The 21886-nt window shown below is 37.9% G+C and overlaps 1 long non-coding RNA gene across 1 annotated transcript; it reads left to right on the forward strand.

The window, feature by feature from the left end:
- The first annotated feature begins 1013 nt into the window (after positions 1 to 1013).
- LOC120430962 (uncharacterized) lies at positions 1014 to 16862 on the forward strand. Its single transcript, XR_008212543.1, has 3 exons — positions 1014 to 1284; positions 4573 to 5260; positions 16788 to 16862. It is a non-coding gene; the product is annotated as an uncharacterized LOC120430962 (long non-coding RNA).
- Positions 16863 to 21886: the final 5024 nt, after the last annotated feature.

Raw genomic sequence — 21886 nt, forward strand, 5'->3', positions numbered from 1 at the left:
TCTTTTCATCCCAACATAAGGTAAATTTTAATGTTTGTGTGAAAGTAACCCCGATGAGGGGGCAGTTGTGTGACTATAATTGTCAGCAAAAGTTCTGTTTGTTTGTTTTTATTTTGTTGTGTTTACTATTTGTATTTACTTATTAGCCACCGTCATTGTCTGTAAAACCGTCCATTTGACTGATCACTTCCACCCCTGGTGGTCACTAGCTCAACTAATCGGCACCGCTAGCATCTCTAAGTTCAATGTTTTGACGTTTCTGTAATAAAATAACTGCACTAGTATTGGCGAAATCGTTACGATCGCACTCACACCAGCGCAATTTCTCAATGGTATGCGTACGAAATGCTCTCTTTCTCTCACATTACTCTCTCTTCGGTTTGCGCATGTATTGGTGCCATCTCTCCTGCTCTCGCTCTTGATTCACAGTCGAATCGGGAACGTAGCAGACGGCCTTCTCCACACGATTCAGTCAGTAGATGAGAGTCGTTCCGTGCCGTCGAACCTTTTGCGTGAGGTGTCTCCGTGATTCGCTGTGCATTGATAGATTCTTTTTCCTTTGGTGTACATCTCCTCCCAAATACTTCTGGCTGGCCCAGCAGGTCAGTGAGTGGCACAGCCTGAACGTATCCGCGCGCGCGTGTGTGTATGTGTGACAGCATATTTTGGTCCATCAGCAGTCAGCAGCAGTGTCATAAATTTTTCATCGGACAGTTGGTTGCACCTCGGAAGGATCCCGATCCCGATCCTCGGTCGGATGCGCGAGACTGTGCAAAAGGCTGTCCTACTTTGCTTCGACTCCCTCGGCTCCTCCAGAGCAGTCGTCAGATATTCCCCAAAGTGTGTAGAGAAGAAGAGAAGCAACACACACGGCGGAGCAGCGCAAATTTGTAGGTGTGTATTGGTGTCGCACTCGCCGTAGCTGCCTTTGGTTGAGTGTATTGGTGTGGCGTGGCGATTCTCGCCTTTTGCGTGAATGGTTTCTCGAACTTGTGGTGTGTCCAGCATCCATTTGGCGTGTATGAACCTGAACATACGCACATGCACGACGTCAAGAGTGGTGGTGGCGAACAAGAATGAAAAGTGTTGTGTACCGTAGGGGGTCGGTTTGTTGGATTGCGTGTGGAATGTGACGAAAGACTGATGGATTGAAAAACACAAACAGCGGAGAAGTCTGATGAAAAGAGAGCTGATTTCACATGGTGTGATAGTTGAAAATCTGTTTTAGGATTGGCGTTGCAGTAACATAAATTTGATTTTACCTTCATTGTGTTTCAAGGATAAGTGCGAGTCAAACACTAATTTGGGCTGTTCTGTGTAATAGATTGCTATTGTATTGTTTCAAAACATGGCAATCAATCATAATTCAAGGAAAAAAAATGGGAATTGACACAAAATTACAATAAACACATATTCTTGACACGATCAATTCCAGAGTTTTTTTTAAAAGGTCCTATAAATATATGGAAGACAATAGCTTATAGGTCCTTAAAAAAAAAGAACTCTAGAATTGTTAGGTCGTTAGCTCAGTCCAGGTGTAGGAGTCGTCTCCCTGAGTCCTTACTTTAAAATGCTGTAGCTTAGCATTCTTAGCGATACCCGTCCGTTTTCCAATTCGAACCCAGAAAAAAACATGACACTTTGGAGTATTTAAAGAATTTTTTTTATGAATGTTTTCATTATTATGGTTAACTAACTTTCAAACTATTTCAATTTTTTGTTTGAATACAACTTCTTAATGTCTCGAAAAAATAAAGGACAATCTCAAAATTGACAAAATTTGAAATTTCATTGAAAAAAAAAATGTTTTAAACTATTTAGAGTATATTGCATAAAGTTTATTTGAGGATTTTTTTTTTATAATTTCATCAATTCATTAATATTTATCAAATTATTGTCAGAACCATAACTGCATTAACGTTTAGCATTTTTTTGATTCTTTTGCAAAAAAAAAAAGAATAAAAGGCTTCAAATGTCAAATTAAACTCTTTTTTGTCCCCACTACTCTCGACAGAGACCACAGACGAAAAAAACGATGTTTTGGTAAATTTCTAATCTTACTTTTAAAATAAAATTATTCACATCTATTTCCTTACCTTGATTTAGGCCGTTGCAAATATTTTTCAAAGTGTATGTCGCGCCCCCTCCCCCTCCTACCCAAAATTGCTCCGAAATATCAAGGGGCAAAAAACCATCTCTACTTACTTTACTTTATCAGCAACAGGTCTATCGACCCAAAGCTGAACTAATCGAAGATTTCCAGAATGCTCGATCTTGGGCCGCTCGTCTCCAGTCGCCCACAATGTTGGCCGCTCTTGCATCTTCGTCGACTGCACACAGCCAACGCGTACGAGGCCTTCCACGAAGCCGACGAAAACCATCTCAAAAAACATAAAATTGCAATAGAAATATAAGTCTGATTTTCTGCATTGATACCAAGAGTGATAATCATATTCAGCATGTTTGGGATCGTAGAAAAATATTTTGATTTTTTATGAAATTCCAATTTACAGTTTACAGTACAGCAAAAACTTTTTTCCGGAAAAAAAAATTCTTCAATATTTAAATAATTTGGATACTTAAAATTGCAAAACAACTTGTCAGATGTATGATGCATTTTAATACAATTTTTTAATTCAAATTTGGAAACCGTCACTCGGAATTTTATTTTTTATTTTTTTTTGTTTTTTGGCAAAAAGATACAAGATGTTTTATGGAATTTACTTTTTCCGGCAAAATTTCAAAACATGCTCAAAAAATTTACCTGTATCTTTTCGGAATCAATTCCTAGCGCTTTGCGATGTTCTACAAAGTTGTTCCCCGGATCAAAACCTATAAGACATCACTAACACGATAAAATTTTATTGGGTTAATGAAAACTTTCTAGAAGTACAGTTATATAATATCTGAGATCCGGTTAGAAAAATAGTGTTGTTGTTACTTAAGTACTTCAAAAATTTGTTAAGGTTGTCAGATTTTTGATATTTTGGACTTCTAGGAAAAGTTTTCGATTACCTATCCAACAACGCATTGCATGATAGATCCGGATATCATTATTAGCCAAATTTGTAGTATCCGGCATCTGAAAAGTACTAAAAAAATCGTTTTTGATATTACACCCTAATGCAGGGGTTCCCAAAGTTTTTGGATGACGGGCCAAATTTGAAGATTGAATGAGCATTTGAGCCAAATGTGGAAAACGGTTTATTTATAAATTGTCGGCATTTAAAAATAATAGAAAACAAAAATTTACAGTTTTGTTCATTGATTTTTATTTGGTATTTCACAAAAAGGTGTATAAGTCTTTCTAGTCAGAAATTTACCAACACATTCAAAGCATGTTTAAAAGGCAGCTGGGGGTTTGTTTGCCTCAGATTTGCTATCTCTTTCTAGCAAAAGTTTTTTTTTTGACTGGCCGCTCGATATGTCAGCCAACATATTGAACAGGGCTGTGACAGCTCTAGCTCGATCATTGTTTGCATCAGGACTCTGTGACGAGAAGTTCATTGGGCCTAGAAAGCCTTATTAAGTTCAATGCACTTGTGTTTTCATTGCAATCATCGAATTTATTTTAAATATTTTGAAATGGTGAAATAAACTCTGAAAAATGTAACGACGTAATTTTGTCTTCAAATAAAGTTTATCTAATGAAAAATCGTTGCGAAATGATTTTCCCACAATTATTCCTCATATTTCAATAAATGTTGGTCCACCTAAATCAGATGGTAGTCAATCAGATTCGTTATCCAACTGTCATGAGTTTGAATCCCGAGGTGAAATGTTTCTAAGTGCAAAGTGAGCTTTAGGTTCATTTATAAAAAAAGTAATTATGACTTTTATGAATTACTTATACTTTTGATATTATAACAGTTTTCTACTTTAGTCAATTAGAACGTTTGGTTGCACATTTCCGAAAATGTTTGATTAAAATTTTGACGAAATAAACAATATTTACTTGTTACTTGATTCAATGTGTAAGATTATTGATTTAAATATTTGTGTCGTATAATGGGGTTCAAAATATGAATAAATCATTTGTTTTATATGAAAAAAAAAGCAAAAAGATGAGAATAGAAAAGTTTAAAAAAAATTATTTAAAAATTATGAAATCAGTTTTCAAATGGTCAAAGGGCCATTTTAAATGATCATTCAAAATGGGTTCACGGGCCACAAAACTTTTGTCACCTCTGCCCTAATGCCATATATCCTTGTACACCACCGACTCTGGTCTCTTAATTCCATGAAATGTTGTTAAATAATAACTACAACTGCTCAGGATTTGTCAACTCAAATTCCAACCCAAGAAACGCTTACTTTCGTCCGACAAAACCATTCAACTCCGGCATCCATAGCCCCTTACGGTATCCACATTCATCCTCCCATCGAGTCTCTGAGATAACGAACCTCCGCGACTGTCGGGAGAATCTCGCCAATGTACTCCGTCCTTGCCCTGTCCTAGTCCCGTCCAGTTCCTGAACCCACCACCATCACACACCAGTGATCCCCACCCACGAACTCTCCACTGGCATAAATAGAACACTCACTGTAGTATCGTTTTATTTTTTTTTGCAGAACCAGCGTCAGCGGCCAAGAGAACCGAGAGCGAATCCAGCGACGATTCCGGAGCAACAAGAGCAGAGCAAGTCGTCGGGTCAACTGCTCGCTTGGATGTGTGTTGTGGTGAAGTGTTGCGTACAGTGTTGCGAGTGTAACCAGTGAGGGTGGTTGAGCACGACAGCAAGCAAGCAAGTGTGTTTGAGCAGGTCGAAATAGTGTGAAGAAAAATCCGCACAAGAAGCGTGAAAAAAGAGGTGTTCTTGGAGGCAGGAAGAGCAGGTCGCAGCGGGCAGCGACGGTGATTGAAAGTGCACAAAAATTTAGCCGAAATTGGCCCGAAAGTGGAGTCCCGGTGCGGGAAGTGATTGTGAACACGGTTGTAGAGGAAAAAAAAAACGGTGCCGACTGTGGTGGAGCACAAGTGGATGTTGTACCACACCCCAAAACGAAGTGTGGCTGGCGCGACCGTAACCAAAGTGTGTGTCGTTCGTCGCGACGAAGAGGTGACTACTGGCCAAGAGGTGTCAATGCTAGGTGACCAAGTGTCAAACCGCGCGAAGTAGAGCGGGTGAATCAATCGCCGTTTGAGTTAAAACAGCCAGAAGAAAAAAAACCCGGAAAGTACACGGGTTCGGTCAACGACTGCATTCAGAGTGGAGTCTCCAGACGTGCAGCAAGCTCGCTGCGAGAGTCAGAGCACTAGGTGAGCGAGATTCCTGAACAACTCAGGGGTAGCACCGTGCAGTAAGGTATTTCCCTGACACACAAATCAGAACTTGAGCAAAGAGGGGGGGAATTCTCCAGGGGCCGGACAAGCAAGAATTGGCCGGCATTCAAGGGGAGGTTGGAAAATATTTTCGTACAACTTTTTGACAGCTGGATTATCGGCTCGTTTGTATGTGAGCGGGTGGTTGAGAATCGGAGAGCGGCCCCCCGGGTGTGTGTGTGTGTGGAGCTCTAAACTTTTGTGAATGAGTGTTTGTGTGTGTATATATCTTTTGCGATGAAGAAGACGGCGACGGCGATGACGATGGTAGACGACGACCTGCCTGCAGGCAGGCAAGCTACGGCGCAGGACATGGAACGAAAAGGGAACTGGGGATAAAGTTAATACGACGGGGCCTGGCTGTGCTCGGATTTGTTGGCAGCTCGCTGCTTTTTTTGAGTGGATTATAATTGTGTTTTAAATGTGGAAATTGTTTCTGGGCACTGCATTGTTTGCAAATTAACGGGGTTTTTGCTGTCGGGTTTTGACCGAAAAGTTTGCGTGGTTGATGCAGAGTCAGATTTGAAATTTATTTAGTTGAATTCAATTCTAGATTTAATTTGATCAATTTTGAGCAAGTTCTGGTCTACGAAAAACTTGCCTTTTCTTGTTTTATCTTTATCTTCAACCTGTTTAGTACAGTTCTTATTTTTCTAGTCACATTTTTGTATTATTCAAAATTTTGATATAAAATTTAATAATTAGCAGCAAGAATTAAATTTAGCATAGCAATAATTCTCAAGAACTTCTATTATGTTGAGATTTTTTATTTAGTATTTCTTGATTTGGATGAAACTTTGTCCATCGATTTATTATGCCCAAATGAGCCATAATGGGTTTCTCCGTACAAACTTATGAGCTGTACTTACAAAATGGGAAAGTTAATCTTCGAAAATCTGTATGTTGAGAAGGGATTTTCTTATCGATTTGTGTCTTTGGCAAAGTTGTTGGTTGTGATAGGTTAAGACTAGGATTTTTTTTAGAAAAAAATACAATAAAAATATTTCAAGATACAAATGAATGTTCTATACAATAAAGGGTTTTAAGAAACGAATGTTTTTAAGTTTAAAGCTTTTGCAGATATTTTTTTTCGAACATGTATAAAATTTATGAAAACTGAGTTTTTTTTCAGTGTCATTTTTATTATAAGCTCTCATTTTCAATTTTCAATTCAATTAGTGTTTATTAGAATTTAACAGTTCTGTTCCAGGATGTTACATTTGCAATTAAGACATTTGGAGAACCTTTCAACTGAGATCAATTCATAAGCCTTTACAGTGAGGGTACATATTTCTAAGTTCAGATTTTGCTAGCTAAGTGCTCACTTTAAAACTTATGATATTTCTAAAAATATTGGTTTTATTTTTAATGTTAAAGAACAAATTTTAAATTTCAAGCCCAATTTTCAATTTATTTTTGGAAAAATTTCCAAATGGTAAGGATTTTCTCAAGATTTTTATTTTTAGAACATGTACTGGGGTAGGCCACACAAGTTCCATGCAGTTTTTTCAATAGTGTTAAAAAAAATAGTTACGTTGAAAATTCTTATTTTGAATTCCGGGGTGACTTCGATAGTCATAGTTTTTCTTGGTAAAATCAAATTTAAGGTGTTCAAATTTATTTTTACATCAAATTTACAATCACTAAGTCGCTGATTTAGTTTCTAAGAAAAAAAAGTCAATGTTTATGTTAAGTTAACTAAATAAATAAGCTTATAATGCTTTTTAACAAAGTACATTTGTTAAAAATAGTCACAATTATGGATGGATGGATTATGGAATAATCGTAAAATTATGGATTCTTAATGCCTTTTATACTGAATTTGAAGCACGAATCAAAAGTTTTTACATGTTATGTGAAATTTGTTCCACTGAAAATGCATATAAATTTGGATTATTTTAAAATTATTATTGTTATTATTTACAAACTTATTTTACCTTTTCCTAGTGGAAAATTTTCCGAAGGATTTGAAAATGCATTCTGTTTTCCAATTAGAAATCATATACATTGAGAAAATAATGACAATTTAAGAATATTTAAATACTGCTAAGTATCAACATTTTCTTAATTATAGTTAACTAATTTTTTAAACTTTTCAAAATTTTATGAATCTACTAGAAGTACTTTAAAAACACTTCTCTACCATGATAAGTGTGATTTCATACCATTCCGTACGTATTGAATTTGTACTCTTCGTTTTTCGTAAAAATCTCAAACCTATCAAAGTCACCCCGGTTTACGGTATGCTACTATAACAAATTGGCTAAATTTCAATGAATTTATGAAAATATTTAACTTTATTTCCAAAATTTAAAAAAAAATGGTTGTGAAAGCATAAATAAACGTTATGCAATGTGTTTTAATAGTTTACAATCAATTTTTCAATTTTTTCAATGACATTTTTTGTACTAATATCTTTTTGAGTAAATTTTAAAGGGGAGGGGTGTTACAAAAACTTGCAATAAAATTTGCATTGATCTTAGCATAATCTTAAAATTTCATGCCAAAATAATTTTTCAGCCATTTCAAAAAGTTACCCTTGATTTTAACTTTAAAAATTATTTTGAAGAGCAGAATGTTTCACCAGAGTTTAGTTTATTAATATTGAAAGTCAAACCAATTGTTTCCGAGTTATGAGTTGGAAATTAAAGCTAATTGGATGATTTTGAGATGAAGTTTCGTTCAAATGCAAAACAAGTATCATAAAAAAAAACGTTACTTAATCCACCCTTAGGTGGTTGGTGCCTTCCTCACATTCGTTGGAAAGGTCTTTTGATTACCTATCCAACGACAGGTCGCATGATAGATCCGGACAACGTTTTCATCATGATATCTGAGATCCGGCTTCCAAAAAGTACATAAATAACACTTAAGTGCTTATAACTTTTGATAGGGTTGTCAGATCTTCAATGTATTGGTCGCATTGAAAAGGTCTTTCAAATACCTTTTTAAAAATGAATAACATGACAGGTTTTCTTGCAAAAACCACCCTTTTTACAATCTTCTGGACTTTTGTTAAAATCGTTTTTTTAGCATAACTTTTGAAGTACTTTACTAAACCGCATAATTTTTAATAGCGACTTATGGGACCCCAAGACGGATCGAATGACGCCAAAACGGACAAAATCGGTTTAGCCAATGTCAAGATAATCGAGTGACAATTTTTTGATCAACATCCCACCACACACACAGACATTTGCTCAGAATTTGATTCTGAGTCGATAGGTATACATGAAGGTGGGTCTAGGAGTTCTGATTGAGAAGCTCGTTTTTCGAGTGATTTTATAGCCTTTCCTCAGTAAGGTGAGGAAGGCAAAACCTAATTTGTGGAGAATTACTCTTGTCGTGTTTTTATCTTTTCTAATAGCATCTTTCGGTTTAGGGACCATCCAAAAACCACTTGGACACTTTTTTGGAAACCTAAACCCCCCCCCCTTCGTGGACAATTGTCCATACAAAAAAAAAACTTTTTTGTATGGAGCCTGCACAATCGCCATACCCCCCCCCCCCCCTAAAGTGTCCACGTGGTTTATTGATTGGCCTTTATTCGAGTTTATCATATTTTTCAATTTACTTTCGACATAAACTTTGAAAAATATTTGCAACGGCCTTAGATAACAAAAAAATGAGATTTTTCCAACAGTTTTGTTAAAAAAGCTTGTGATAATTTTGACGAAATTTACTATTTTTACTCCCATTCCAAACTGTGAAATTGTTTCAATAAGATAGATAAAACTAATAGTTTGGATAAATCATTAGTTTTATAATAGAGCAGTTCTCTACGGAATCGGTATTTTTTCTTTAATTTTAATTTTTGTATTTTTTAATCCGGCTGAAACTTTGTTGGAGCCTTCGGTATGCCCAAAGAAGCCATTTTGCATCATTAGTTTGTCCGTATAATTTTCCATACAATTTTGGCATCTGTCCATACAAAAATGATATGTGAAAATTTAAAAATCTGTATCTTTTGAAGGAATTTTTTGATCGATTTGGTGTCTTCGGCAAAGTTGTAGGTATGGATATGGACTACACTGAAAAAAAATGATACACGGTAAAATTTTTTTTGGTGATTTTTAATTTAACTTTTTGTCACTAAAACTTGATTTGCAAAAAACACTATTTTTATTTTTTTTATTTTTTGATATGTTTTAGAGGACATAAAATGCCAACTTTTCAGAAATTTCCAGAATGGGCAAAAAATCTTTGACCGAGTTATGATTTTTTGAATCAATACAGATTTTTTCAAAAAATCGAAATATTGGTCGCAAAAATTTTTCAACTTCATTTTTCGATGTAAAATCGAATAGTGCCCATGTTTGCCCACTGTTGAAAAAAATATTTTTGAAAAGCTGAGAAAATTCTCTATATTTTGCTTTTTCGGACGACCCTTAGTTGTTGAGATATTGCCATGCAAAGGTTAAAAAACAGGAAAATTGATGTTTTCTAAGTCTCACCCAAACAACCCACCATTTTCTAATGTCGATATCTCCGACCTTATCGAAAAAAATATTTTCAAAAATTTTAAATCAAGACTAACATTTCAAATGGGCGTAATATTGAATGTTTGGCCCGTTTGAAATGTTAGTCTTGATTTTAAATTTTTGAAAATATTTTTTTCGAAAAGATCGGAAAATTTCACGAATGTTTCATATTTTAACATTGTAAATCGGACCTATAGTTGCTGAGATATCGACATTAGAAAATGGTGGGTTGTTTGGGTGAGACTTAGAAAACATCAATTTTCCTGTTTTTTAACCTTTGCATGGCAATATCTCAGCAACTAAGGGTCGTATCAACAAAGTCCGAAAAAGCAAAATATAGAGAATTTTCTCAGCTTTTCAAAAATATTTTTTTCAATAGTGGGCAAACATGGGCACTATTTTTAAAAAATGAAAAACTGCGACTATTTTCAAAAAAGTTACCTAAAAATGGTTATAACTTGAAAACGGTGCACTTTATCAAAAATTCACTAAAGTACTTTCTGGTTGCAAATTCGATTTTACATCGAAACATGAAATTGAAAAAAATTGCGACGAATATTTCGATTTTTTGAAAAAATCTGTATTGATTCAAAAAATCATAACTCGGTCAAAGATTTTTTTGCCCATTCTGGAAATTTCTGAAAAGTTGGCATTTTATGTCCTCTAAAACATATCAAAAAATAAAAAAAAATAAAAATAGTGTTTTTTTGCAAATCAAGTTTTAGTGACAAAAAGTTAAATTAAAAATCACCAAAAATTTTTTTACTGTGTATCATTTTTTTTCAGTGTAGTCCATATCCGTACCTACAACTTTGCCGAAGACACCAAATCGATCAAAAAATTCCTTCAAAAGATACAGATTTTTGAATTTTCACATATCGTTTTTGTATGGACAGCTGCCAAATTTGTATGGAAAATTATATGGACAAACTAATGATGCAAAATGGCTTCTTTGGGCATACCGAAGGCACCAAAAAAGTTTCAGCCGGATTAAAAAATACAAAAAAAATCGAATGACCGAAATCTCTGAGAATTGCTCAATAACAAAAACTCAAAAGGTCATCATAATACAAGACAAGTAAAATTTCGTAGTACAAATGTTGCAAAAAAAAACGGAAAAAATTAAAAAAAATTTAAAAATAGGGCAGTTAATTCTTTGAACGCAGAAATTCTACGTCATCTTTTATGTCTGTATGTCTGTTTGCAATTGAAGATTTACTGAGAAATTTACTACAAATCCGAGTCAGCTGTAATTTACTCACTTTTTGTTTGTTGAAATCGTATCTTAAATTCATTGTTGCTTCAAATTGTCTTTATGACTTTTATTCATATTTCGCTGTTATGGTTATCCCTAGGTTAATCATATGATTTATTGAGAATGAGTATGTCCGATAATATTTGAACTCGCCATAAACGATATTGTACTGCCTGGAAATATGTACAAACGGAAATTCTAGCTCAAATCTTTCATTGAGAAATCCCATTCCAACAAATTAGTGTTATCAGTACCATTGCGGAATAACACTCTGACTGGCTCAACTTTGTGATAAATGTTCCATTGAACTCCGACATTCATCCGTCTTTTTATCAGTCTTGGAACACCCAATCAAGGCGCTTCAATCCAAAAGTTCATCTGGCCAATTCTGTCCATCGCCCATTAGATTCCGTTTTGGCAAACCACTTTCGCCCTGCTGCTGCTGCTCTTCTACGTGCCATGTACATCTTCATTGGCTTCATCCATTAGCGGCGGTGAGGGGGGCTGCCTCTCCCATTTGGATTCCTTGACTAACGGACCATGTCCAGCTGATGTCCCCCCTCCCGTTCTTCTGTGCAAATTGCTCCGACTCTTTCTCGGTTCGTTTCATTGAGTTAGCTCTGCTGTGTTGTGGTGTGCACTATTCCCATTAAGATGGGAATCCGACACCCACATAGAAGCCCCGCTACCCCCCCCCCCCACCCTTCTTCCTCCCTCAGATGCATAATCCATGCCCCCGAGCCGTCCGAGCAGAAGTGATTTACTGCACTCTGGCGATCGCACTCTCGAGCCCGGCCAGGCAAGTAAAACAGAGGTGAATGGAATCGTTTATAGTCTAATTGACTCCGTATTTGCTAATGAAAACCAACCGGATCGATTCCCGGGGGTTCGACAGGGGTTGTTAAGCATCCAAAAACTTTTATTTGAAAACGGTTCACCGAGATTCAAGGCGGGACACTTTGATTCCTAACATCTAGTCTTACCGCAATGCTATGGCGGCTTGACGGCAACCAAAAGGGCAGAACGCAAGACTTCGAGAACCACTGCAGTCCACTTCTAACGTCCCGTGAAGCGTAACGGACCTCGTTGTACACGGCCAGTAACGGGCTCAAACCTTGGACACACTACTCTGGTGGTTGAACCTGGTGCGAAACGTGTGTGACAAACTGCCGTTTCGAACCGGAAACTCCCCGCAGTCTTCCGAATCGTTGCTGTTACCTGCTGAACGCCGCTGCCGCTCTCCAGGAGTTGCGTGGGGTATCGCGAGAGTGGCCACTGAATGCACTGTTCAGTTATGGACAGCTGCACTAGATAAATTAATCCCACGAGCTCTTGCGCGATTCAGCTGCAGCTGTATAAATTTGGAAGGTGTAATTTTGGAAGGTTGAATATTACCTCTTTTATGATGTAATTTTACCTCAATTTAGACTGAAAAAGTGACATTACAACAGAAAAGTGGTAAAATTACACATTTTTTTCTGACATAAAAAATGTACTCCTTCTTAGATGTAATATTACCATGATTTTTTTTTTCTGTGTGTACTGCAGTTCAAAGTTGGATGAGCCAGATTTCCGTACCTCAGGAAGCTTCACTGTTCGCAGCCCATCGTGGCGAAAATGGTTTCGATGACCATTCCGGTGTTTGATTTTATTTTCTCTGCTCGATGTGGTTATTCCATAAAGTCAACTATCGGTACGCGGATTAGGTCAGAATCGATACTGACCGTTAGTTATTCGCTACGCTACTGCTCACGTACGCACAGCTGACGTACGTTTGACTAATTTGGACACGCGCTGCCCAGTAGACTGGTTCAAATGTTTGACAAAAGTTTTTTTAAATTTGATGATTTTTTTTCAAAAATACAAAAATACAAAAATACAAAAAAATACAAAAATACAGAAATACAAAAATACAAAAATACAAAAATACAAAAATACAAAAATACAAAAATACAAAAATACAAAAATACAAAAATACAAAAATACAAAAATACAAAAATACAAAAATACAAAAATACAAAAATACAAAAATACAAAAATACAAAAATACAAAAATACAAAAATACAAAAATACAAAATACAAAAATACAAAAATACAAAAATACAAAAATACAAAAATACAAAAATACAAAAATACAAAAATACAAAAATACAAAAATACAAAAATACAAAAATACAAAAATACAAAAATACAAAAATACAAAAATACAAAAATACAAAAATACAAAAATACAAAAATACAAAAATACAAAAATACAAAAATACAAAAATACAAAAATACAAAAATACAAAAATACAAAAATACAAAAATACAAAAATACAAAAATACAAAAATACAAAAATACAAAAATACAAAAATACAAAAATACAAAAATACAAAAATACAAAAATACAAAAATTCAAAAATTCAAAAATATCGATCAATGCATTCAAATGATTGCTATCCTCGTAGCACTGCACGAGCAAGAAAGAGAGAGATTGAGAGAGAAAGCAAAGGAGAGCATGTGCTTTTGTGTCGGGCAGCTGCTTGAGTGCTGAGCTCGGTTTCGTTCGTTCCGACTTCGTGTGCGTTCACTGACGGTCGCTTCGGATTGACGAAGATGCTCTCAATTTCGCTCGTTTTTACATCAATTTCGATTTCAAATACACGAATTCTAATCCGCATCAACTGCCAACTCACTGTTAATCCCCGTACAAGTTAAGTGTGAACCAGCCCGCTTTCGGAGGTTCGGTATGTTACCATCAGCCGTGGTTACAGCCGTTTAGCGCTCAAGGCAAAAACAGACAGAACGGGTTTCGGGTGTGCTGGCCATATTTTTCCGATCCATACTCGTCATCGCCGTCGGTGTGCTCCAGTTGTGGACATAAAGTAGTCAACGCGGCGCAGCGCGCAGATCTCTATCAGTTTTGTATCGTTCTGCTCGGTACTACACTTGAGATAGACAGTCGGACTGTCGAGATAAGTGGGGTTGGGGGTGGATGGGGAATGGAATCGGTTTCCCGAGTTTGGAATCTCGAGGGTCGCGGCGCTCGAAATGTTTACTTTGGAGTAGTTTTGAAAACTGACGCAGAAGAGTACTCGAATGACCGACATCGGCTGGACCAAACCATTGAAGAATTGCTTTCGGTGGCGGGTGATTGATTAGGTGGAGTGTTGTTTTGCGGAGCTGGTTGATCTGTATACGTTGAGTGCGTTTGAATTTCTTCAAGACATTGGACACACATGTCTGCGTTTGAAGAGTTGATTGATGGATGATGACGGCTAATTTCGCCAAATTTGTTTACGTTATATCCAGGAAAGTTTTCAACGAACAGTGATGTTACGCCTATTCGTTGAAATATGTATGAAGCTCAATTACGGAGTTGCTGTAATTTGTATCACTTTGAGCTGTAAACAACGCCAAGAACTTTCTAGTGTACGTCTTCCATGGAGCAAAGTGCAATTTAGTTTACTCGTTTTCTCAAATCAGTTGAATCAACAAATTGCTTCCCAGTACTCTGTAACTTCCCATAAATGAATATTTTTGTTGTTGTAAAAAAAAAGACATTATACCCCATTATCACTATAACAGGCGTTGCCAGTTAATTATCTCGGCCCAAATTACCACTGATAGCTTGCTTTACTTCGCTGCGTCCTTGCTTATTTATTTGCAATCTTTTGAAAAGCTACACCGTTTTTGTTGACCGTGACCTCCTGTTGGTCATAAATTTCGACTTATCGCAGGATGAATATTGTATCATCATGACATTTTTGAAATAACTACACAGCAAAAAATCCGATGGTAAAACCGCATACAAAAGCATGCATATCACCTTCGTCACAATAGACACTTATTATTACATACTGCATGTACAGTTTTTGCGAACACAAAAAAATTGCAACCGATGGAAGTCAAACCGAGCACCTACAGCAAGAACTGGCGCCTTAGCCCACTCGGCCATCAGACCGATGGAAAGCTGAAAGGATAAACGCATATATGTGCTTGACATTTCGGTCAAGTAGGTTTCCCATACTGATTTATTTTACACCCAGGCCTTTTACACGCAGCTGGATGGTACGTACATTAGAGTGGTTGAAAATTGGTTTTCGCCGTCCATTACAGGGCAGAATTGAACGGGTTTACGTAGCCAATTCACATTTGTTTTTGTTTTGGAAAGGCCATTTCTGAGCATGTAAGTGAGTGGGCCAACTTCTGGGATTAAATTTTGTACACAGCAAAAAAAAGTAGTTATCCAGCTGCGTGTAAAAGGCCTGGGTGTAAAATAAGTTTTGCATTATTTTATGATTTTTTTTCTAATATTACACCCGAGCAGTTCACTGAGATTTCGGCAATCCGATTTTTTTTTGTATTTTTTAATCCGGCTGAAACTTTTTTGGTGCCTTCGGTATGCCCAAAGAAGCCATTTTACATCATTAGTTTGTCCATATGATTTTCATACAAATTTGGTAGCTGTCCATAAAAATTATAAATGAAAATTCAAAAATTTGTATCTTTTGAACGAGTTTTTTTTATCGATTTGGTGTCTTCGGCAAAGTTGTAGGTATGGATAAGGACTACACTGAAAAAAATGATACACGTTAAAACATTTTGGTGATTTTTAATTTCACTTTTTGTCACTAAAACTTGATTTGCAAAAAAAAAACACTTTTTTTATGTTTAGGGGACATCAAATGCCAACATTTTAGAAATTTCCAGAATGGGGAAGAAATCTTTGACCGAGTTATGAATTTAAATTTCTCTACCAAACATTTGAAAATGATACAACATTTTTCAAAGATCATATTTATCAGTTATTCAGAGATCATTTGACAGTGGTAGAAAGCCAGACAATTCCGATTCCGATAGTGGCCAACCCACCTGGTACCCCATCCAATTGATTTAATTACATTTGGGACCATGGCGTCTTCCTTCCCATCCAGTGGTGGCCGTAATCCGGGCAATCGCAAACAATTTGTTGATGGTCTGCTGTGCTGAGGTAGCCGCCAAATAAATCACTTCGGCACGCGATAGACCGAAGGTAGGCCCCGCACGCCAATCCCTCGAGACCTGTTGAAGTCCTGTCGGCGCCGCCGGGGTGGTCATTCTGTCGCGCTGGTGACCGTAGTACTGCAAAGTGGCCCGTGAGTTATGGCAACTTTAAAGTTCAAATGGACGGCGCTTGGAGGCGTTCTCGGGGTCTGATTTATGGAATTGATCGTAAAAAAGAATCATAATAAAGTATGAACCTGCTGGGTGTGTATAATCACACTTTTAAGAAAGAGGGTACAAAAAGTGGGTTTACGATTACGAGGTGACTTGCCGTGATCAGCGTTTATTGATGCCATTTACATTGCAAGTCGAGGTGCAGTGTTGCCACCTCGAAGGGGAGTGAGTTGCCACTGCAATGAGGTTCAATGTTTTATTCAGCGATCACAGAAGTTGTGAGCGGCGATGGTTTGAGGGAATCAATCAATTTGGCACGAGTATGAGCGCTGAACATGGTCAGCTTAAGTTGGAGGACCTCAGTGGGCATTATTGATTACAACTCCAAACTCCTCTTAATATTTAATCACAAAGTTTCCTTCTCCCTTAACAGTCTGGACCCGAAGCCTGATTTTTCTGTTACATTCTTATTGGAATTCCATATAAACTGTAACGGGGATTGCAGGCACCGGGTCCTGACTATTAATCTGGCAACAAGTCATATCACTGACAACTGGTTTCTCCGTTTTTCTTTCCATTTACAGCCCCGAACGCGCCTCGAGTGACATCTAAATTGGAGCTTACAAGCAACTGCTGATCTTGGAGAGGCCCCTTTTTGGTCGGCGCCATCAAAACCGTCGAGTTCGAAATTGTATTGCGTGTGTGCGCTCGCTCTCCTCAACTGCGAAATCGAAAGTGATCCTCGGTGAGATGTTCGCGCGTTGAAGATCGTCGCGTGAGCAATGTCTGCGCGAATCGTTTTGGTGCACGGATTTCGAAAGGGAACCAACTCCCAGCGGTGAAGATTCGCGCTTGATTAAACACGCGCGTGCTCGAGGGTGTAATTTAGAGGTTCAGTGAAGGGGTTGAAAAAAGATCCCGAGTGTCGTGAGGTGTGATTTCCAAGCTGATTGACGACGTGATCGTACTAATTTCCAGCAGTGTGTGCAGCGCTCAACCAGCGTATAGTGAGAAGAAGCAGGGCAACTCCGTAATTAAACCATACTTAACAAATTAGCATCCCCTCACCCCCCGGGCCACACTCCTAATCCGATTAGGAGAACCGGCGAGAGGTGAATCGCGGCGCGATAAAAACCAATCAGTAGAAGGAGAAGGAGGAGGGCTCCCAGCAGAGAGGAGCACGGGAAAACATTTTCGTGGGCGAAATTCTGTCAACAAAAGGCCGCCAACCTGGAACTAATGGAATTAGAGAACATCGTGGCCAACACGGTCTACCTGAAGGCACGCGAAGGTGAGTAATGGCGTTTGTTATGGGCATTGTGGGGCTCGTTTCGGGACGATAAATGATGCTGCTGCTGTAGTGGCTTGAGTTTGATTGTTATGGCACGGTACTTGCGTAAATTGTGGGTGGTAACTGAGAGGAATTGTAATTTTGGGTTGAACGCAATTCGGAAGATATTTGTGAGTCTCGTGATACAATTGATATGGGAAAAAGAGGGGATACAATAGAGGATGAAGCAGGGCTGCGTAATGCTTCTGTCGAGATTTTGTTCTTCAAAAATACGAGACTGCACCTACTCCGACTATGACTCCAACTACAACTTCAAACAAATCTGTTGAAAATTAGTGGACTCCGACTCTTCGGCTTCTTGAAAATTAACGACTCCGACTCCGGCTTCGCAGAATTTTCCGACTAACAATCCGAACGTCCACCGAATCAGGTTCAAACGCAGACCATAGCAGATTTGAGCATGAGCATGAGCATGAGAGACCACCCATGGTTGTCCTTCTCCGTTGCTGAACAGGACCATAATATCCCATCAGCACAACCGGTCACACGCTTCAACGATCAAATGATGTTTCCCTTATCAACAGCATTCATGAATGCGCTGAAAAGATAAAACATCACGATCATCAAAACTAGAGCCGGTGCGAATAGGTAACAGTCGCTGGCCACCAACGGCGCCCGCCATGTCAGTTTGTAGATCTCGAGGGAATGGAACGGGAATGTTAGTTAGCACAGGCTGCTACCAAGGGTGGGTTCTATACGATATCCACACCCCCACGTGTGCCGGAAAACTACTTCTACTTGGGATTTTGTTAGTAGGTAAGGGTAATGGCCAGGATTCAACATAGAGGATGATGATGCGACCCAATAATCAATAAATTTTGTTTAATGGTGTGATGTATTATGCATTCTCAAGGCAATCAGTCGGAGTATGCGGATGAGACTATTCCCGGTTATTTGGTGTTGAGTTTAGAAATGATTTAATCTTAGACAGCCGGCTGTGGAAATATAAAACGAAATAAAATGCGAAAACGCGAAACCGCCCGGATCGAAATACACACACAATCGGGGGGACAACAGAGACGGAAACGGCAACGAAAATCCTGCGTGATAACCGCGACGCACACCGTTCAAATTCTCCAACGCAACTGTCAAACATCCCGAAACCGCCCGGATCGAAATACACACACAATCGGGGGGACAACAGAGACGGAAACGGCAACGAAAATCCTGCGTGATAACCGCGACGCACACCGTTCAAATTCTCCAACGCAACTCACAAACGCAGACCATAGCAGATTTATAAACTAATAAAAACTAGAAGGAATTAAGATTGTTAATCAAAAGTAATCGAGAGTCCAAATGATGTCGAACAATTCTAGGTAAAAAGTCTGAGAGATCCTGAGTCCAAACACCAATAGTTGAAGAGTCTAAGAGTCTAAAAGACAAGATTCCAATAGTCCATGGGTTCAAGAATTTAAGATCCCAAGAGTCCTAATGTTTAAAAGCCCATCAGTTCAAAAGTCCAACAGTCTAAGAGTTCAAGATTTCAAGATCCCAAGAGTCAAAGAGAACAAGAGTCCAATAGATAAAGATTTCATTAGTCCAAGAATCAATAGTCCAATAATCCAAGATTCTGAAATTCAGAATCTAAGTGATCAAGAGCACGAAGTCCAGCAGTGCCAAGATTTCAAGATTCCGACAGTCCAAGGGTGCTAGAGTTCAAGATTCAAAGAGTCCAACAGAGTTCTATAGTCCAACAGAGTTCTATAGTCCAACAGAGTTCTATAGTCCGATAGAGTTCTATAGTCCAACAGAGTTCTAGCAGAGTTCAACATAGTTCTATCAATGTTACTTCCGGGGTACCTCAAGGCTCTCATTTAGGCCCATTACTTTTTATTCTTTACGTAAATGATGTATCCTTTATATTTAAGCATATCAACGTTTCGATTATGAAAATTAAAGACGAAACTGACGCTTCAAGATTCCAGAACGAAATCAACATATTTTTTGAATGGTAGCCTTTTACAACTTAACATTAAAAAGTGTACATCGATCTTGTTCAGCAGAAAAATAAATAAGCCAAATATAAACGTGAAACTAGACAACCAGACAGTTGAAACATGTGCAAATGTTAGAGATTTAGGAGTCATACTTGATTCTAAAATGACTTTCATCGAACATTACAACACGATGGAATTCAAAGCAACTAATATGCTCAACTTCATAAAACGATTCAGTTATAACTTAAAGGACCCCTATACATTGAAAACATTGTTCATAGCTTATGTTTGCTCTATTGTTGAATAGTGTAGCGTCGTGTGGAGTCCACACATCAAAACACACGAAACCCGAATTGAATCAGTGCAAAAAGAATTTTTACTATTTGCTCTTCGTAAACTAGGGTGGACAGTGTTTCCCCTTCCTTCGTATATTGCACGCTGTATGTTAATAAGCTTAGAAACACTTGCAAAGCGTCGTGAATTCGCCTCTCTCTCGTTCGTAAATGATCTTATTGCAAACCGAATTAATTCTCCAGAGTTGTTACAATGTTACATGTCCCGCCCGTGTGGATCAATCGGACCGCGCACTGGACTCACAATCCAGAGGTCACCGGTTCGAATCCCGCGGCGGGCGCTCTAAAATTCTTTGTGTAAATATGGGTATTCGGCGCCGTCGCTCCGTGCCATACTTTCATACACTTAGGAGCCCAGGGCGGCGAAGTCCTTGCAGATAAAAAGGAAGACACTAGTGGTTGGTACTAGCAATGGTGGGCGACAGCTATAAAGTCAACTTCGTTATTTTTTTTTCGAGTTGTTACAAACATTAAATTTCTATGAACCCACACGCGTATTGAGAGCAAATAAGGTTTGCTGGTAGCAGGCGTGCGATGTACCACAAAGTTGAACCAAAAATCAAGCGGCAGTGGTAACTCTGTGTTACTCTGTGAGTCCAAGAAGTCCAAAATTCAAAAAGTCCAATAGTCAAATAGTTCAAGAATCCCAGAGTCAGAGCAAAAATGGCCAACAGTCCATTGAAAGTGTCAAAGATAAAACAAATCAAGTTTCCAAGAGCCTGATCCAAGTAACATTTTAGGCTCTATCAAAGCTATCACAACCGCTATAAAACCTATCAGCCAAAACCAACATTAAAACCACTTAGTCTTAACAAACTCCCCAGAACCTCGATAAACCGCACTTCAAACCCAAAAGGGCCTCCGCAAAAGGTTGTTACGGCCTTTTTATAAAACCTACATAGAAGTTCAAGGCTTTACAGCTGAATCCAAACAACCTCCTCAAAGCCTTAATAAAACCTTTGTTTAAACCTTGTTAGGAGTTAGGGAAAAATGACATTTGATACGTCTTCATGCGTCTTATGACAAACAAATTTTATTCTGGCGAAAAATAAGTCTTCGTCTTGCCAAATGAATGATAATGATAAGATAGAAATTGGAGGTTCAAATTTCAGGGGAGATAGAGCCAAAAAAAACAAATTACTTCATCCAAAATATTTTTTGAACTTTTATGGCTAAGCTAACGATGTAAGAAACTGATCAGAAATGTGTGTTTTCATCAAATTTTATTCAAATTTATGCTTTTTTCTTTTTTTTCTGCCAAGATGGCGGTCAATCGCGTTTAGCGCCATATTTAACATTGCTATTTGGCTGCGATAAATGCTTTTTTAAGAGCTTATGGTTTTAAGGGAGCTTTTTGCATGCCTAATGGCACTTGACAGCTACAACACCCTTTGTTTTAAAGAAGCATGCGATAAAACCGTTTGGCATAGCATTGCCATCTGGTTTTCAAGCCTCTATTAAAACTTTCATAAAACCTTATTGAAAGCCAGTCGGCTTTTATTTTAACCAGGTTTTATGTCATAAATAGGCATAAACCCTTGTAAGAACCTTATATTTAGCTCTTGCTTATTGGTTGCGGTGTATGCCCAAATAAAACTATTAAGCAATCAAGATGCTACCATAGAACCTCAATAAAACTAGGTGGTGGCTAGCTGGTTAAAAAAAAAATACTTGGGGAGAGTCAAGGGCCAGAAGTCCAAGATTCCAATAGTCAAGGAGACCAAGAGTTCAATAGTTTAAGAGTTGGGTCCAAGATTCCAAAAGTAAAAATAATCCGAAGGTACAAGAGTCCAAGAGTCCATGATGGAAAGAGTCAAACAGTCGAAAAGACCAAGGGTCCCAAAAGTCTATGGTCATAGAGTCGAAATGTAAATTTTAATTTACATATGACACAAATATATGCCAAATATGATTCGTTCCACACGAAAATCGTCAACCATTCACCGTTACCAAAATTCCGTTCTCCAATCAAAGCCGTGTCGAGTTCGTTCAAAATTTGTGTGCGCTCGCGCGCGCATCCACAAGGTGTAGTAAACTCG

The sequence above is a fragment of the Culex pipiens genome, chromosome 1 (assembly GCF_016801865.2).
Source record: "Culex pipiens pallens isolate TS chromosome 1, TS_CPP_V2, whole genome shotgun sequence".
NCBI lineage: Eukaryota > Metazoa > Arthropoda > Insecta > Diptera > Culicidae > Culex > Culex pipiens.